General features: G+C 47.8%; 1 protein-coding gene across 1 annotated transcript in view; it reads right to left on the bottom strand.

Annotated features, from left to right (window-relative positions):
• Positions 1-15311, bottom strand: part of CCDC180 (coiled-coil domain containing 180) — a 618906-nt gene that overhangs the window by 242548 nt on the left and 361047 nt on the right. The gene's annotated exons all lie outside the window — the stretch shown is intronic.

Below are 15311 nucleotides of genomic sequence, written 5' to 3'. Positions count from 1 at the left end.
AAATCCTGTATTCAGCGCCTCCAGAGAATACAAAACGCAGCAGCCCGCACCTTATTGACGCTGCCGAAAACAAATTCTGTGTCTAGGTCACTGGCAAAACTACACTGGTTACCAGTGGAAAAAAGAATCAATTTTAAGACCTTGTGCGTCGCCCATAAAATCTTAACTCAACAGGCCCCCCCGGTTTTATTTGACCTGCTAACGCAGTATGTCCCAAGATGCTGCCTACGGTCAGTGGACCAAGTTTTGGCATGTATCCCTAGAGTTCTGAGAGCCAGAGATGGTGGGCGTTCTTTTAAAGTTCAGGCGGCGAGACTCTGGAATTCCCTCCCAGCGGCTATCAGAGGACTTAGAGATTATCTAGCTTTCCGAAAAGCCACAAAGACCTGGCTCTTACCAGCGTAATTCTCTTCTCTCCACCTGGTTGCTACACTGTACAGGTAATGCGGAGATTGCGCTGGAACGCCCTGTTGCTGGGGCAGCTATGCGCGGTATAAATCTGTTTAATAATAATAAGGATTAATCCATACAGGTAGCTACACAGCCGCAGTCGACCCAGAAGGGAGTGGCATGCTATGTGCATGAGCATCAAGGAGGGAGGTGATCAGAGAAGGTCCAGTAATCCATACGGCAACATGCGCAGGACAGAGTTGGTGTTGATTCAGTTCAAGGACGCCAAGAGGGCAAAAACTGGAAATGCTAACATTCCTAATTCATGGCAGTGACAAAGTTATTAATAATAATAATAATAATAATAATAATAATAATAATAATAATAATAATAATAATAATAATAATAATAAAAGACATTTGTAGAGCACGCAGCTACCCCAGATGGGGTGTCCCGGCGCTATAACAGACAGTGAGCAGGGCAGAGGACAACGCAAGACTAGCCATTCCGACTAAAAAGCCAGGGGCCATATTATTAAGAAATGGGCGATACATTATCGCCGCTTTTATCGGCAGGAAACTGCGGCTAAAGCGGCGATAATGGGCTTGATAATATGCCCTTGTGAATTCCCATAGCAGCCCAGGTTCTGGTGTTAACCTGGGATTCTATGGGAATTCACAAGGGCATAATATCAAGACCATTATCGCCGCTGTAGCCGCAGTTTCCTGCCGATAAAAGTGGCAATAATATATCGCCCTTTCTTGATAATATGGCCCCAGGTTTTTAAGGCCTTTCTGAATTCCTGTTCGGACTGCATCATGGGTAATTGGGGGGGAGGTTATTCCAACATTTGGTGGTACCCACCTCAAATGTTCTGCCACCTATTCTTGTTTTCGCAAAGCACGGTGTGTAGAGAAAGCGTTTGAGGTTGGATATTAAAAGTCTGTCTTGTTGATAAGGGCGAAGTCTCCTCCTTAGATAGATAGGCCTTCTCCCTTTGTCTGCTCAAAAGGCAAATGTCAGGGTCTTAAATTCAATTCACTTGGCTATGGGCGATCAGTGTAGTTGCCTGAGATAAGGCGTGACGTGGTGTCGAAGCGGGGTCCCGCAGACCAGTTGGGCTGCCGAATTTTGAATGATCTGGAGTCTATGGATTAGACCAAATGGCAAACCCATGTAGAGGCATTTCTTAGTTATCAGCACCAACAAGTAATTATCTATCTCTGCACTCCCTTGTGGAGTCCCACAGGGCTCCTCGCTAAGTCCTATGCTATTTAACATCTACGTAGCGGACTTAGCGAGGGTAATAAAGGCCCATGGGGTACGGCTTACATCCTACGCAGATGATACCCAGCTGGTTCTGGCAATCCACAGAGATGGCTCTATTGTGGCAGCCAACTTCCAGAGAGCCATGCTCGAGGTCAGAACTTGGATGGCCTCGAACTGTCTGAGGCTTAACTCGGACAAGACCAAGATCATGACCTTCGGCAGGCTCTCTCCTGAATGGTCTTCTATCTGGTGGCCTGAAAAGCTGGGCCCACCACCTGTCCCAGTAGAAAAGGCCAGAAACCTGGGAGTGATTTTTGACAGTAAACTGTCCTTTGACCTCCACACAAACAAGGTTGTCTCTTCAGCATTCTTCATTTTGAAAAAAATTAAGAAACTATTGCCTTACCTCCCTACCTCAGCTGAGAAGACTCTGGTCTCTACCTTAGTTTTCTCAAAAATAGACTATGGGAACGCTCTCTTTTTAAACACACAGAAGCGTGTCCTAACGAAGTTGCAGTCTATTCAGAATGCGGCTGCAAGGATTCTTCTTAATATTCCTCGTCGCAAGCCCACCACTCCTGCCATTCGTCATCTCCACTGGCTGAGAGTCGAGAGCCGTATCAAATTTAAGGCCCTCTGCATTGCCTATAAGGCAGTACATGGCGTTGGACCCAGGTTCCTCACAGAAGCCTTTCAGCTGTACACCCCCAAGAGGCAACTAAGATCGGCTAACATCTGTCTCCTCCCTGTACCGCGTACAAGAACTGCCACCTGGGGAGACAGGCGTTTTCTGGTGGCCACTCCAAAACTTTGGAATCTCTTGCCACTGGCTATTAAAACTGCCCCGAACCTGATGAGCTTTCGCAGGCTCTTAAAAACATGGTTGTTCAACCAGTAAGTTAACGGCTGATTTCTAGTAGGTCCACAAGCGCCAAGACACCCCAGGATATTTGTTGCGCTATAAAAATGTCGAAAATAAAATAAATAAATAAATAAATTAGGAACATGAAAAAAGTTCCACTCACGCACAAACATAGTGGTCCAAATTCACAAACTGCATTTTATAGTACATAAAGTAGCACTACAGTAGTATTACTCACTTACTACAAAACAAAATGGAATTCACAAACCTCTTAATTGAAATCTCCCCCTTCACTTCTGCTATCTTTTTCTAGGGAGAGCTCTCCACACATGTAAGTTTACTACTTGGTAGTAAATGGGGGAAGGACCAGGGAATACGGCTGGAAAATGGGGAATTTCTACTACAAAATGGAAGAAGGCTAGGGAAAAGTATGGAGGGACTGTAAGAGGAAAAGGCTGCTAAAAACACCCATCCACTGATATATGGATAGATGTAGCCTGATTACTGTGTTAAGTTGGCATGAGCTTTTTGTGAGTTTAACCGCCATTTTTCATTTCTGCTGCTTTTGCACACGACACACATCTGCTGCTTTAGCTTTGAGCCTAGTAAAATGTTTACGGTTCATACGAGAATAATATGTTGTTACACTGATATCAGCCTTGCTTGGCGAGCTGTGTCTGTACAGTGAGTGCTGCAAGTGTTGCAAATCATTGCGCACCGCAATGCGACTATGCTGCGGAATGTCCACCGCGGCCATAACGACACAGAAAGGTAAAGGTACCAAGTCAACCCTGTAGCACAACTGGGTAGTAATTCAAGGAAACCGTTTAGAAAGATTCAAGCTTGAAAAGACCTATACTAATATAGGTAGGTTTATCCGACACCACCGTTTACCGGAAACAGTAATGAAGGTGTTAAGGACTGAAATGATGTACTACTCAAGTATCATGCAATAAGACCACCAACGATCGGGCGCCATGTCGCAGGGATTCCGTGCTCAGACAGAACTGTGCATAGAGGCTTGGAACCTCAGTGAATTAGGGTGTGCCAAAACTCACCTTAGTAACCAAAAATCCCCTACCAGACTAGCAATCAGTGTCTCATTGGTCATCATAAACTCCCAATGCTTATACAAACCAGAACATGAACTTAGTACACCTCAGGTTACGTGGAACACATGAACACTCTTTCGTTATACAATCATTTCAATCCAGAACAAGGAGTAAAAGAGGACACGTGCATATTTGAAATGTTTATTCACTAATGCAGTGTTCTCATACGCAGTATCTTAGCTAATACAAGCAAACATATTATAAGAAACAAAGTAATCAGCATAGTCACTAGTCCATAGAACACAAACGGTGCAAGTATAGTATTATGCTGAAATGAATAGGGTTTAACAAAACCTAATTCTCACCCTCCCTAGCTGGTATATTATATTATATCTAAGAAGGTCTCTTTTGAGTTTTAGCAGAGCGGCCCCATACCTCAAGATCCTAGCGGTAAGGGATCACATCATCAGCAACCAGCTCTCTGCATGCGAAGCACCATCAAGTGTGTATATGCTCTTGTGCAAAGCAGTATAAAAATGCGCCTAAAGCCAGAACTTGGCTGTAGGTGCATGTATGTTATGTCTAGGGACGTGCTAAGATCATTGCTCATAACAACTACTGTGTTGAGATATCCTTCAAGGTTTCAGCCCTCACTGTGCAGTTAAGAAAGAGTAGCCAAAGAAATCCACACTCTGTACAGCTGACATGATGCCAACAAGTGGTTTACCCCTGGCCTTAAAGCAAAAAAACTTGAAGTACGCCAAGCAGAGCGAGCCTGGAGGGTCGCCTACTGTCCCACTCTCAAACTTCGTTATTTTTCCACCCTTAATGAATATAAAATAGATATCCTCCTCGCCAAGACTGGATACTTCTCGGGGAGGATTCTCGCAGCTGAGATTCAGCCAAGAGAAATCTTCGCTACAGTCCACGAGCTGGCTTCCTCTGATAGGACATCTTCTAAACCCCCCTCCCAGCTTCTCTGCGACTCCCTCAATGATTTTTTCATTGAGAAAGTCGCACTTATTAAGGCCAACATACCCCCCCTTCCCCTACCTTTTGTGATCCCCAGCCGTCACCAAACATGTCCAGCCTGACCCACATACCGCCGTTGACTAAAGAAACCCTTCTCCCCCTGCTAGCCCGTGTCAAGTCAGGATCCCCCGCCGATCCCTGTCCGGCTTACGTTTTACGTAAGATCTTCTCAGACTGCTATCTGCCCCCCCTCACCCTTTTGAATGACTCCCTTAGACTGGGCACCGTTCCCGCCCTCTACAAAGCGGCTACCATTATTCCCATCCTAAAAAAGCCTGGTGCCTATCCCTCTTCCCCTTCAAACTATCGTCCTATTGGCCTCCTTCCCTTCCTGGGCAAGGTCCTTGAGTCTTATGTCACCAAGGTGCTCAGTTCCTTTGTGGAAGACAGTGGCCACCTCGCACCCTGCCAGGTGGGTTTCCGCCCCCATTATTCCACCGAGAAGGTGGTCATTTCTGTCATGGATGAACTCAGGGAGGGGCTGGATTCCAACACTCCTCAAGGCCCTCATTCTTTTAGTCCTGTCCGCCGCCTTTGACACGGTCGATCATTCTATTATTCTCTCCCGTGTCAAGGCGGCAGGCATAGGGGGCCCAGTATTGGCCTGGCTTAGCTCCTTTTTGAGTGATCGCACCCAGGCCATTCACCTTGCCGATTTTTTTGCTTCTCCGTGCAAGGTGCAGTGCGGTGTTCCTCAAGGATCGTCCCTTTCCCCCTTATTGTTTAACCTGTACATTTCCCCCCTTATTTCTGCACTACAGCAGATGGAGGTCACGGTGTATAACTATGCCGATGACCTCCAGCTCATTTTCAATCTTTCCCACTCCCCAGCCAGTGTTCACAATTTTCAATCTGTCATGTTGTTCATCCAGGACTGGATGAACTACAATCATCTTAAACTAAACCCAGATAAGACAGAGCTAGTTCTTACCAGTGGCAGTGGCAGTCCCTGGTCCCCCACTTTCTGGCCTCCCTCCCTGGGCCCCTCCCCGTCACCATCGCCCTCTGTCAAAACACTTGGGATCACCTTACACTGCACTCCCAGATCAGTTCTGTAGTTTCTTCCTGTTTTTTTACCCTCCGCACCATCCGGAAAATCTCCCGTTTTTTTTCTTTTCCTGCTTTAAAATTGATTCTAATGGCGATGGTCCTATCGCGGTTAGACTTCGGGAATATCGTGTACAACGGTGTTCCCGCCTATGCCCTTCGACGCCTCCAGCTAGTGCAAAATCAGGCTGCCCGCCTGATTTATGGGCTACCCAAATCCCATCACACTACTCCCCTACTGAAATCACTACATTGGTTACCGTTTAAAGAACGGGCTCTCTTTAAGCTGGGCTGCACGACTTTTCAGGCTCGGGCGGGGACTGCCCCGCTTTCATTTCTTCCGCTATTAAGGCCTACTGTCCCAGCAGAGAGTTACGTTCCTCTACCAAGCTTTTTCTCTCTGTACCACGCTTCAAGAAAAGCAGGCCGGGAGGCATGACATTTTCTGTCCTCGCCCCCACCTTCTGGAATGCACTTCCGTCTGTTATCAGATCTGCTGCCTCTTATATGGAGTTTTGCAGGGCCCTTAAAACGTTCCTTTTCCTGCAAGCTTTCCCATCTTAGTCCTTTGCACCCCTGCCCCTGGTTTTTAGTATCCCCCAGCGCCAAGAAACCGCTTGGTAGACGTGCGCTTTATAAATTCTTGTAAATTCAAATTCAAATTAAAATTCACAGCTCGCCAAGCAAGGCTGATATCAGTGTAACAACATATTATTCTCGTATGAACCGAAAACATTTTACTAGGCTCAAAGCGTGTCGTGTGCAATAGCAGCAGAAAGGAAAAATGGCGTTTAAACTCACAAAAAGCTCATGCCAACTTAACACAGTAATCTGGCTACATCTATCCATATATCACCACAAAGAAGTGAGCACATTTCTATTCACAAACTATACTTCTAAAGTTACTTCGCAACAAAAGTGTCCAAACAGTAACACAAGTACTCAGACCCAGCCTTGAAGTAATTCATGCACCACCCTTAGCCACTCAAATGTACTTGTTATGTTATGATATGTGTATTTGTAAAGCCCGCAATCACACTATCACCCATGAGGATATTGTGGCATTGAAAAGGTGTGTGTGCCTAGCACTGCCTATAGTAGGTTGGTTAACTGAAAACCCAGATCTTCGGCTTCTTTCAAAATTCAAGAGGCGAGGAGGAGATTCTGCTGTGGAGTGAGAGGTCGTTCCACGCTTTAGGAGCAATGTAAGAGAGCTCTCGTCCCACTGATCTTGTTCGGTCCATTTGTGTAGTTTGGTGTGTGCGAGTAGGAGTCCTGAGGAGTGGTGGTGTCTGGGTGGGTGATGCAAGGAGATGCAAATGTTAAGGTAGGTGGCGTCTGAGTTGTGTAGTGCCGTAAACTCACTACCATAGAAAATAATGGGGGCAGGGTCTTTCAAAAATATCCCATAAGACATAATGTTAAATAAATTAAATTAAAATAAATATAATATAATATTATACTCTTAAAATATATATAATATAATGTATTATAATACATGTTTAAAGTTAATTATGCAGTTATTTGGAGGGAGGAGCTACGCGGGCATCCAAGATGGTCGCGTGAGCAGAGAGCTCCCGAGACCCGCGCCGTCCTTCTTTATCTATCCTTCACCTATCCTGGTCACTTTGACGGGCTTTTGCAGCGCTCTCTTCACTGATGCTAACGATCCCTTTTTGGTCGAAAACGGACCCTGGGGACCATTTTTCTGACATCAGCGACTTTTTGGCCTGCCCGCGGGCGCGACCGGGGACTCGACTACCCATTGTGGCCGACCTGTAGTTGAACAACAACGGCTGACTGGCATCTGGCCCACCGGAGGTGTACTGCTTTCACTTTCGGTTTCCATCTCTTTGTTCTTGTCTCCTCCTACTCTGCCTTCGCCTGTTGCTCTCGCAGCCCACACTTTCCTCCGTAGGACTGGCACGGAGGTCGCGACACTCCCATTTCACTGGCTCATCGGAGTTTCGAGACTTTTCCTCCTTCTCGCCGCTTCTCCTGGCCACCCGGCCAGCATTGAACGTGCGATGGCAACCAAAGCGGAGGCCGAAAAACGCCGGAAGGCTGCGACCCGGGGGGGATCGATCCAGTCCAACATGATCGAACGCTACACCCAGCCGAGGGGCTCCCCCGGGGCCACAAACGTTGGTGCTGAAGGACTTCAAATGGATATGCCATCTTCGTCGGAAGTGTCGCTCCAAGATCTTTTGGCTGCCATCACTGGACTTAAGGCCGATATGAGTCAACAATTCGAAGCCGTGGTGTCCAAAATAGACACGGTGGCGGTGGATGTAACTCTTATTCGTGCCGACTTAGCCAAAACGAATGAGCGGGTGAAGGCTCTAGATCTCAAAGCGTCGAGTCTGGTGACGGACATGGCTGAGGCGCAATCTGAGATTGGTAATCTGCGTGCCTCGCACGATTTGCTGCTCAAGAGGATGGAGGACTATGACAACAGGGCCAGGCGGAACAACATACGCCTGATCGGAGTGCCGGAATGTGATGGTGCTGTGTCGACCGACCTGTTGGTCGAGGAACTTATTGTCGCTCAACTAGCTCCGGCAGGACTCAGTAAATTCTTTGCCGTGGAGCGCGCCTATCGTTTTCCAGGAGGACAAGTGAAGCCAGGAAACCCACCGAGGCCGATTATCACGAGGCTTTTTCACTACCGGGACAGAGACGCTATCCTTCAGGCCGCCCGTAAGCATGGTCCTTTGAAATATGACAATAACTCTGTCTCCATATACCCCGATTTCACTCCCCAAGTGCAGCGACAAAGATCGGGTTTCCTTGGAGTGAAACGTCGCTTGAGAGATCGGGGACTGAAATACGCCATGCTGTTTCCGGCCCGGCTACGAATCGAATTTCGAGAACGTGCCTACTTTTTTGATCAGCCTGAACGTGTTGCCGACTGGTTGGACTCGCTGCCGGCAGATGACTCGGGAGGTGGAGGCCCTGGTGGTGCGGAAGGTGGTGCAACGGCCCAGGAGTAATTGGGGCCCCAGAGGTTCCGATTGAGACTATGCAACGTACTATGTAAATTAACTTTGTTCATTGTTTTACTGCCCGTGACGGTGCGGGAACGGGTGATTTCTCCCTTCCTCCTCGGGGGGTTCTTTGTGTAGATAATATGGGGCGACAGGCACACTGCAGTTGGGGGTGGCTTTTTAGTCAGCAGGGGTGCAGGGAGGGGGGTGTTGTAACGGGTTTTGGTTCTGGGGTTGGTTCCGGGGTATTCGGTTGTGTTTCGTTTAGTTTGTTTTGTCTTTGTTTTCATGGTATTTCACACTTTGCAATGTCTCTGAACTGTGGGTTTTGCTGGTGGGTGGGGGTGGAATGTCTTTGTCACAATGGGGGGGGGGTGAACTGCGGGTTCTTTCTTGGAACGTCAACGGTTTGGGTGATAGGATTAAGCGGGGCATTGTACTGCAATTTTTGAGGCGCCACACCCCAGATGTGGTATTCCTTCAGGAGACCCACTTGATTGGGAACGCTTGCAAGGCCTTAGACCGCCGGGGTTATCGCCTGGTTGCACATGCTGGTTTCACTTCAGGATCTCGGGGTGTGGGTATCATGGTAAAGTCTTCTCTTGCTCTTGCTATTGACGAGGTTGTCCTTGATGACCGTGGGCGGTATGCTGCTGTTTCCGGGAGGTGGGAGGGTAAACAGATCGTATTTGTTGTTGTCTATATCCCCCCGGGACTGCAAGCCACCACCTATGCTGATCTTGGCAGGACTCTCCTTGGGCTTCCGGACGGATTGTTGATCCTGGGTGGGGACTTTAATTCTGTAATGTCTGGTGAATGTGATCGACTTCCCCCTAGGGTACTGTTGCAGTCCCAGATGTGGCTCAGTGAGATGGCTGATACTTTTGGCCTGGTAGATGTCTGGCGCTCACTACACCCCACACACCAGCAATACACTTTTCATTCTGGTGCGCATGGTAGCCTCTCCCGTATCGATTATTTCCTTATGTTAGCCTCCACACTGTCCACTGTTCGGGAGGTACGACATCTTCCCCGAGGTATCTCTGACCACTCCCCCTTGCTGATTACGATTTCTGTGGGCGGTCCACTTGGCAACAGGGTCCCCCCCATTCCTCCCTGGCATTTTCGGAACCCCCGGCTCCGCGCAGACTTGGTTAAGGCAATAGATTGCTACTTTTCTGAGAATGTGGGCTCGGTCACTTCCCCCACTGTTCTTTGGGAGGCCTTCAAGACGGTTATTAGGGGTTCCGCCCTATCCTTCATTGCTGCAGAGCGTAGGGTTAAGAGGGAGGCTGTTGTTGCTCTTGAAACTGAAATTACTTCGCTTGAAAGTGAGCTGGGTGGGAATGACACGCCTGCTCTTTTGCACACCTTGGAATTGAAGCAGGCTGACTATAGAGCATGTGTCACGGACGCTGCTAAATTGATGCGGGCGAATCAGCTTGGCCGACTGTATGATGTGGGTGACAAGGCTAGCAAGCTCCTTGCGTGGCTGGATAAGACTGAACGTGCGAGTCGTGTTGTTCCTGCCATTGTTCGTGAATCTGGTGAGAGTGTCTCGGATCCGGGTGAAATTGTTGATTGCTTTGTGGACCACTTCCGGACGGTTTACACGCCTGTTAGCGATCGAGATGAGGCCGATTCCAGGCTACTGCTGCGCGACATCGCCCTGCCCTCTGTGTCGGATGAGGACCGCCTTGCCCTGGAGGCCCCTTTTACTGTCGACGAGATTGCCCTCGCAATCCGCTCCCTTCGCTCGGGAAAGGCGATGGGCCCTAATGGACTTCCCATTGAACTTTACAAACTTTGTCCCGACAAGATGGCCGCCCACCTGCGTCACATGTTTCTCGAGGCGGTTGAGGCCGGATGCCTCCCCCTCGAGCAGCGCCTCGCTACCATAGTCGTCATTTATAAAGATGGTAAACCGCGTGACCGCTGTGCCTCGTACCGCCCCATTTCCCTCCTTAACGCGGAACCCAAAATCCTTGCTAAGGTACTGGCCAATCGGCTGCTTAAGGTGATCTGTGACCTGATCCACCCGGATCAATCCGGTTTTATCCCCCATAGGAACACTGCCCTCAATCTGCGTAGACTTCACAGCGTTCTCGCGAGAGCCCCAACCCTCGCCGAGCCGGCAGTGGTCGCCTCCCTGGACGCCACAATGGCATTCGACACTATTGAATGGCCCTACCTATGGGCGGCCCTCGCTAAATTTGGCTTTGGCCCTACTTTCATCGCATGGGTCAAGCTTCTTTACGAACGCCCACTTGCTCAGGTTGCGGTGAATGGTAGGTGCTCGGACCCCTTCCCCTTGGGCCGAGGCACACGTCAGGGCTGTCCGCTCTCCCCGCTCCTCTTTGCATTGGCGCTCGAACCCCTTGCCGCATGGCTCCGGTGGGAACCCTCTATCAAAGGGATCCGATGGTCCCCTGACCTCGAGGATCGTGTCTCCTTGTACGCGGATGATATCCTCCTTTATCTCACTTCCCCTCCGAAATCGCTCAACGTTCTCTTCGACGTTCTCACGTCCTTTGGTAAAAACTCGGGACTTGTCATTAGCTGGACCAAGTCCTGTGTCTATGTCATAGCTGGTACGCTGCCGCCTCTCCCCCGCAGGTTTCCCATTCTGGTTGCGGCCGACGGCTTTAAGTATCTGGGGATCTTTGTATCCACGTCCTCTTCGGTCCGCTACGAGCGGAATCTGTATGCTCCGCTCCGTAGACTGAAGCAAGACGTTCGGCGTTGGCGCGATTTGCCTCTATCTCCTTTGGGCCGAGCGGCACTCTTTAAAATGATGTCGCTCCCCCGATTTCTTTATGCCTTGCAAAATTTCTTTGACCCTGTTCCAGCTCGCTATTTCCGTGAAGTCGAGAGTCTACAGCGACAACTTATTTGGGATGGCCGTGCCCGTATTGCTTTGTCCAAACTTACGCTCTCCTGGTATGATGGGGGTATTGCGCTGCCGGATATTAGACGGTACTACTGGGCCTCACACCTGAGCGCCATCAACCATGCGACCTATGCGCCGGAGCCCGCTCACGCATTTGCCTTGGATAAACTATTATTGCCTGGTGGCAATTTTAATAGGGCTCTGTATTCAAGGGCACCCTTTCGACTCCTTACAGGCCCGACGAAATGTGCAGTGCGGGCATGGAGGGACGCTACCGTGGCCACGGGCTGGGGTGGTAGGCTGACACGTAAGACGCCACTGTATGATTCGGAACGATTGGGCAACCTGTGGAAGACGAAAGGGTTTGAGAAATGGGACATGATTGGGATCAGCACGGTGGAGGACCTGTGGGCGCGGGGCGCGGTTAAGTCTTTTGAGTCCTTGAAACTGGAATACCGGCTCGATGATAGAGAACACTTCCGGTATATGCAGGTGAGACACGCCCTGTCCTCCGTCTTCCCACCTGGTACCGATATCCCACAGTCCTCCCCCCTGGAAGACCGTGTTCTAGATGGCCATGTCCCGGATAGCACCATCTCCTTAATCTACAAAAAGCTTATCAACAACAGAGCTGACCAGCTCGAGAAGCTCAGGGCGGCCTGGACGGCTGACGGACTTGAATTAGACGACGAGGACTGGCAGTCAGCTGTGTCTTCCCCTAAGGAGGTGGCTATTCCGGCACGGCTTCGCTTTGTCCAGTTGAAGATCCTTCACCGTGTGTATCTGACTGTGGTGCGTCTGGTGCGAATGGGTTTGGTTTCGGACGGTCGATGTAGGCGTGGGTGTGGAATGGATGGTACCTTTCTTCATGTCCTGTGGGAATGCCCGATGATTGCGGCGTATTGGTCCAGGGTGCATGATGTAATGAGTCGTGTTACGGGGATCCCACTACTTCCCGAGGCACGTCGTTGTCTGTTGAATGTGTGGGAACCGTCTGATTGCAATGCTGCCCAGACGCTTTGGGTTACCCTGGGCAACATGGTCGCGAAGAGAGATATCGCGCAGCTCTGGGGCTCCCCTAGATTACCATTGCTAAGTGCCTGGAAGGAGAACATGGACTGGTCTATGTTCCGAGAGAAGACTGTGTATGAGGCCCGAGGGCGCCCAGGGAAGTGGTCCAGAGTTTGGGCTCAGTGGAATGCTTATCGAGGAGATATTTGTTCCCCCCCGCTTGACTATGAGGTCCCTCTCCCTTCCTCTCCATGATTTACGTTCCTCTTCTAATTTTATTACATGTTCTGTTTTCCCGCACGTGTCACCCCCCCCTAGCCAGCATCCCTTCTTCCACATTACTTTCCCCCCCCCGCCTCCAGCAACCCTTGCCACTATGATACCATGTGTTTGTGTGTTGATGTTCTTTCGACAAAAACATAAAATTAAACCTTTCTTATCCTACTTGTATGATGCTATACTCTTACTTATAATGTGGACTTGATGGACTGCTTCAGCAACGTACTGCCTCGGAATCTACTCTTCACTCTGCCTGTCTATGTCATAGCGGCCGGCCCCGCGGGGTTGTAGGCAGACGCTGTGTATTGTGCATTCGTAAATAAAGGTTTTAAAAAAAAAAAAAAATTATGCAGTTATTAAATAATTGTTATATAAATGTAAAGTTAATAATAACCTAATTTAAAAGTTAAACATTTAAAATGTTGTTAACAATTATTTACATTAATTCAACACGTACCTTTTAACAAGATGTGATGCATATTAAACAAAAATGAGATTGCTACTGGGCGGGAATTTTTTTTTGTTATAATTTTAGAATTCCTATTCATAAATTAAATGCATCTATGTAAATTATTTGATTAACAAAGAACACATTTAATGTAATGAGTTAATCTGCTGCAACATTTTATTAGTTATATGTTTATAATATTACATTATTTTACATTTATAATTTATATTAAAATATGTCTAATATTTTTAAGAGTAATACACTTTAATAGGTTTCCCTATACCTTACCACAGAGTGAGTTCTACCAAAGTGATGGAGATCACCACAGTGATGGACATCTCCACCTGCTTCTGAAATGTTTCCAGTAGTAAATTTGCACTGGTAAATTCAATCTTCAATTTCTCCATCACCAGAACTGAAGGGATGGAGATATGCGAGTCTACACCTATATGTAAATCTACACTTGGAAATTGTGAATAGCACAGCAGTTTATATTTACACCTAGGTGTAGGGGTGCATTTACACATGAGTAGATTTACACATAAAAATGTACCTTTGTGCATAGGCCACTATGTCACTATTTAGACGAGAGAGTTAGAATCCTATGGAATATCTTCTGAAAATAAAATTCTAGAATATAAGTGTACACTAGTGTGAGGAAACTGTGTGATCAAATGTTAAGAAAAGCAGTAGAAAAACAGAAGCAGTTATCAGGATGCGTGGAGTGCTGAGACATTTCAAAACATGAAATGAATGAATGTTCAGCAATGACTTGCGGAAATGTTGAGACATGACCTATTTTGTTGTTGCAAAATGACAAGCATGAGTGTTGAGATATGACTAAAATATCTTGTTTTAGGTTTAAACCTATAATAACTGATAAAGCCCCACCAAAAAGAAAACATCCTGCACCAGTGTAAACATATAAACACTGATAAACACTGCCCAAACACAAACTAAAAGGCCATTCAAAGAAAGAAACTTGAGAGAGAATGAGTCATTTTTATTTTTGTCTGACGGGGCTAACACAATGTAAAGAGAAAGTTACTTACCTTCAGTAACACCTTATCTGGTAGAGACCCTATCTAGCTGCAGATTTTTTACCGTAGAATATTCCCCAGGAATCAGACTTGATCTGGAATATCTTGAGCAGATCCCCTGCACGCCAGTAGGTGGTGTTGAATTGCTCTGCATCAGCATCATAGGCACTGGATATGACATGCACGGTGCCTTATAGGTGGCATCTTAGAGCACTGGCTTCAATTTGTGACTTTTTCTGCACTAGAAACACAGAATGATGGCAGGAAATCACTGACCAGTGTGCAAATTCTAAGGACCTACGAGGACCTTTTTAGACGGGAAAAAGTCAGTTCGCCGAACAGGGAGGATGGGAGGGTTAGTAAGGAATCTGTGGCTAGAGCCTCAACCAGATAAATTGAGATACTAAAGCATTATCTCCCGGAGGTGGGTCTGTGACTGGCTAACACTAGAATGTTTGGTAGGACCGAATGGGTGAAATGCATGTCCAAATGGACCTGTCAAGGCACTAGTATTTTGTAAGAGTGTGCAAAGATGCCTTCGTAACTACCTGACTGATGTCCAGGACAGGGACAGCGCGATCTAACGGAGTAGACACAGCCTTAAATGGTGTAGAATGAGCCACAAACCCTCCGGAGGATGCTTCCTGGCCATTGTGTAGCAGATACCAATACAGAGTACTATCAATCTGGAGATGGTCTGTTTCTGCACTGCTTTCCCCTTCTTTGATGCAGGGAACCCTAGAAAGGGTCAATCATCCACTGATGCTCCTTGGTGCGGTCTATGTTGAAGAACACTGCCTTTGTAGGGTCCAGGCAGTGGAGTCCCTCTTCCTCATTGGAGGGATGAGGTGCAGCAAAGAAAGTCGGTGGCATGATGGTTTGGTCGATGTGAAAGGGTGTCACAACTTCAGCAGGAAGGAGACATGAATTCGGAGAACCAGTCTGTCCAGAAAGAAGCTGTTACATGGAGGTTGGAGAGAAAGGGCCTCCAGCTGGCTGACTC

The sequence above is a fragment of the Lissotriton vulgaris genome, chromosome 5 (genome assembly GCF_964263255.1).
Source record: "Lissotriton vulgaris chromosome 5, aLisVul1.2, whole genome shotgun sequence".
Lineage (NCBI taxonomy): Eukaryota > Metazoa > Chordata > Amphibia > Caudata > Salamandridae > Lissotriton > Lissotriton vulgaris.
This window is presented reverse-complemented; position numbering and strand designations above follow the sequence as displayed.